Raw genomic sequence first — 4,732 nt, 5'->3', positions numbered from 1 at the left:
GGAGGATCATCATCAGCAAGCAGTCACGTGGGCCAAAACGTGCTGTGGGCAGAGGTGGCAGCAATCAAGATGCCAGGCTTTCTGTACAGGATGCCCGGGAGGGGATTCTGGGGAGACGCCATTCAGAGTGGACACTGGGTCTGTGCGTACGTAATGCTCGACTTGATGGTGGCACACAGCAGAGGTCCCTGAAAGCGACATGGCAGGCACACAGGAGGTGGGGTCTGCCAGGAGCAGTGGGGGCTTTTTAGAGAAAGGCTTTAAAAGCATGCAGTCTGGCAGGGGTGGCCTTGATGATGCTTGGGAATGCAGAGGGAGGGTGATCTGGGAATACCTTCCAAAGAAATCAAGGCCAGAGCTTCATGTGGAAACAGAAGGAAGGAGGAGGAACTGGCTTTAGAGATAACAGGCTTTTCCTGAGCAAGGACCTAGAGGGACGACACAGGGGAGGGGTGGCTGGCCGGTGGGCCTGGAGCCAACGTTGAGGCCAGGGTGGAACACGTGCCTGAGACGAGGGTGGGCCGTCCCAGTGTCGGCTGCCTGCAGACATCAGAAATTTGGTTTTGAATCACAAGAAGAAATCAAGACTAATAGTGGAAAAGTCTGAAATGTCTTGCATAGAGCTGGTAGTTGAATTTCTAATTTTTTTTCACTATATATCTAAAACTTAGTTTTTACAATTTCTCCAAAATATAGATTCTCTAGCAACCCTTCAGATGAATATGGGCCTGCAAATCCACAGCCCTTTTCAACCTCCAGGAACATCTGGCCATGCCTCCTAGAAGGCCTTTCCTGGTTTTCATATGTTTAGACTGCCATGGGATTTAGACATAGATGGGACTCTAAGAAGACTGCTGCTCTTCTCTTCTGCTCTTAGATAGGATTGACCAAATTGGGAGACTATGCTTTAGTAAATTTCATAGGTTAACCAACTTCCTCACCCAGAAGATGAAGGTCAACATCAACAGAGGTAAGTCATGTGGACAGTCAGCATCAACAGAGATAAGTCTTCACGTTATGTGATGAGAATCTATTTTTTGTTTGTTTGTTTGTTTTTGAGACGGAGTCTCGCTCTCTTGCCCAGGCTGGAGTGCAGTGGCATGATCTCCCCTCACTGCAACCTCTGCCTCCCAGGTTCAAGCGATTCTCCTGCCTCAGCCTCCCGAGTAGCTGGGACTGTAGGCGCCCACCACCACTCCCGGCTAATATTTTTATTTTTTTATTTTTTTTATTTTTACTAGAGATGGGGTTTCACTGAGTTAGCCAGGATGGTCTCAATCTCCTGACCTCATGATCCACCCTCCTCGGCCTCCCAAAGTGTTCGGATTACAGGCGTGAGCCACTGCACCCGGCCATGAGAATCTTGTAAGCTGCAGTGATGGTGAAAAATATTTTATGTTTCAGCTAACCCCTTCTTGATGTATCTTTCTTTCTTCCTTCCTTCTTTCTTTCTTTCCTTCCTTCCTTCCTTCCTTCCTTCCTTCCTTCCTTCCTTCCTTCCTTCCTTCCTTCCCTCCCTCTCTCTCTTTCTTTCTTTCTTCTTTCTTTTCTTTCCTGGGTCTCACTTTTGTCACCCAAGCTGGAGTGGAGTGGTGAGATCTCAGCTCACTGCAACCTCTGCCTCCCAGCCTCTCGAGTGAGATTGCAGGCACCCACCACCACGCCTGGCTAATTTTTGTACTTTAGTAGAGACGGGGTTTCACCAGGTTGGCCAAGCTGGTCTCGAACTCCTGACCTCAGGTGATCCACCCACCTCAGCCTCCCAAAGTGCTGGGATTACAGGCATGAGCCATCATGCCCGACTGATGTATTTTTCAAGTATATTTTCTTCTAGTCTTTGGTGGAGTTTTAAAAGAACTACAGCCATCTGTAGGTGTCACTTCCTTCTCCCTCTGAAGCTTCCAGATGCCTGCCCAACTCTGATGGAGGGTTGTATCAAATAGACTAGAGGTTACGGGTTTTGGGGAGGAGACCACAGAGATAAAGTGCCATTCTCATCACATAACATCAAGGTCACATACTATCAACACGACTTATCTCTGCTGATGTTGACCTTCATCTCCTGGTGAGAGAGTGTTTGTCAGCTTATTCCACTGTAAAGCTATTGAACCCCTTCCATTCCCATACTGTGCTTTATGGAATTTTGACCATATTTTTTGTGGAGCTGTTTGTTTTTCTTGTTATCGAGTTCTGAGTTCCTCATTTCACTGTCGTTCTTTTAACAGTGTCTTTTGAAGAAGAGAGTTTTAATTCTGATGAAATCCAATTTGTTAACCTGATATCCAAGGTCACAAATGTTTTCTCCTGGAAGTGTTATCGTTTTAGGTTTTAAACTTAGGTCTGCCACTCATTTTGAGCTGATTTTTTTCATGTAGTTCCAGGTATGGAGCAGATAGAAGCTCATTTGTGTGTGCGCACACATATGTATATTCAATTGTTCCAGCACCATTTGTTGGAAACTATCCTTTCTCCAATGACCTACTTTGCAGTTGCCGTTGTTGAGGCTTAGTTGTCTGTGTGTGTGAATTTCCTTCTGAACTCTGTTCTGTTCCATTGGTCTATCTGCTTTGATGCCAATATCACACTGTCTTGATTACTGTCGCTTTATAATAAGTCTTAAAACCAGATAATATTAGTCCTCCAACTTTGTTCTTCTTCTTCATACCTGATCGGCTAATTTAGATAATTTGCATTTCCATATAAATTTTAGAATCAGCTTGCCAATTTCTACAATATAGCCTGTTGGGATTTTCATTGGGATTGTGTTGAATCCACACAGTTTGATTTTGGGAGAATTGTCATGTTAGCAATATTAAATCTTCTGTCCCAAGAATCTGGGTATATTCCTCCATTTATTCTGGTCTTTAATTACTCTCAGCAATATTTTAGAGCTTTCCCTGTTTTCAAAAAAATACCATGTATATGTATAAACTTCATAAAATAAAGTAAAAATATTAAAGAAGTGTTTACATAAAGAAAACTTGCTGGAAAAGCTTAACAGGTTCTGTGGGAGAAGCCACCCAAGATATTTAGCTATGACCATATGGACGTGAGTGTATGTGCATGTGAGTGTGTGTGTATGCAGGCAGGCATGTGTGAATGTGCATAGGTGTGTATGAGTATGTATTAGGAGTGTGTGTGTATGTGTGAATGTGAGACAGTGTGTATAAGTGTGAGTGTATGTAAAGCAGTGTGTGGTGTGTAGGTGTGAGTGTATGTGAAGCAGTGTGTGATGTGTGTAGGTGTGAGTGTATGTGAAGCAGTGTGTGATGTGTGTAGGTGTGAGTGTATGTGGGTGTGTGTAGGAGTATGTGATGCATTAATGTGTGTGTAGGTGTGAGCATGTGTGTGCAGGTGTGGGATGTGTTCTGTCATTTTAAGGGATATGGAAGGAAAGGAGGTCAATATGCTTGTTTTACCATCTTGATGTCATTTCTGAGTTGATTTTCCCTAAATAAAATCTATTACCAGGAAGAGTTTGTGCTGGCATTCTCACCAGGCTGAACAACTCTAATTAATTGCTGGTCCTTCTCTGAGAGCATCTCCACACACAAGCTCACGGTTTGGGGGAGGAGGAGAGCATGTCTGGGAGCCTGGGTTGTGGGCAGACCTTGCCTAGGTGGGGTGGGCTTCCTTTAAGAAAGAAAAAGGTCCCCCTGGGAAAGGACCTCCAGGCCCACTTAGGCAATCTTCTGGCCTCGGAGCCCTTTTTTCCTACAAGTGGAATGGCCTTGCATTCATTTTCTTATTGATCTTACATACTGTTCAATCCTTGTAACTGAAGTGGCTGTCCTGGGAGGAGAAACTCAAGTCTTCCTGAGAGATGGGTCATTTCTTGTCAGGAAATGTGAGGACTTGTCCTTCCTGCCCAGGCCCCTCATAAGCACAATGCTTCTGGGGCAGGTGGTCTCCATCTCACCACTGAGAGTGCTTCTTCTTTTCATGGCAGGACTGTTTGCAGCTCAGGATGTTTGCCATCACAACGGCAGAGCCGCAGTTCACACCCAGGCACATTCTCCCCAAGACCTGTGGCTGCAACCACTGCTATGCATGGAATGTGAGACGGATGGTGCTCGCCTAGCCAACAGTTGATGCTGAATACATCTTCATCTATGTATTGACCATCTACCCTTTTCCCATGTTTTGTTTGTCAAAATTCTTTGCTAATTTCCTTATTAAAAATGGTCAGTATTTTAATTCTCCTGATTCATGATAATTTCTTTGACAAAGAAATTAATACTTTGTTAAATGAGTACAAATATTTTTAAACAATCTGTTTTACTTTTAATCTTTGTTTATGGTGATATTTTGGGCATACAAAGGTCTTTAATATCCATGTTATTAAATTCACAAATATTTTCCTTTGTGGATTTTGGGTTTCAGTTTATAATTCTAAACATATTCTCCACTCCATGATTACAAAATAAAAATAAAACAACACTGGTATTTTAATCTACTACATTTATTGCTTTTACTTACAAATCTTTGTTTTAATTGGAGTTTATTTTGGTAAATGAAAGTGCATGAGGGGACAAGTTATTTTCTTCGATGTAGTTGAACAGGTGTTGTGAGAAGGTTCGGAGTCCGTCTTGCCATGGCTCCCCAAGCACACCGTCTCCCTCTACTTTTTATTTTGTTTCTGTGCTGTCTATTCTACTCCTTTGGAAAAAGCAGCACCCTGAGAATGGAGTGGACTTCGATGTGCTACCGTTGTTGGAACCTCCAAGCATGG

The 4,732-nt window shown here is 43.4% G+C and overlaps 1 long non-coding RNA gene across 1 annotated transcript; it reads left to right on the top strand.

The window, feature by feature from the left end:
• Positions 1-430: 430 nt before the first annotated feature.
• Positions 431-4,197, top strand: LOC134807652 (uncharacterized). Its single transcript, XR_010148648.1, has 2 exons — positions 431-626; positions 3,950-4,197. It is a non-coding gene; the product is annotated as an uncharacterized LOC134807652 (long non-coding RNA).
• Positions 4,198-4,732: the final 535 nt, after the last annotated feature.

The sequence above is a fragment of the Pan troglodytes genome, chromosome 11 (genome assembly GCF_028858775.2).
Source record: "Pan troglodytes isolate AG18354 chromosome 11, NHGRI_mPanTro3-v2.0_pri, whole genome shotgun sequence".
Taxonomy (NCBI): Eukaryota; Metazoa; Chordata; class Mammalia; order Primates; family Hominidae; genus Pan; species Pan troglodytes.
This window is presented reverse-complemented; position numbering and strand designations above follow the sequence as displayed.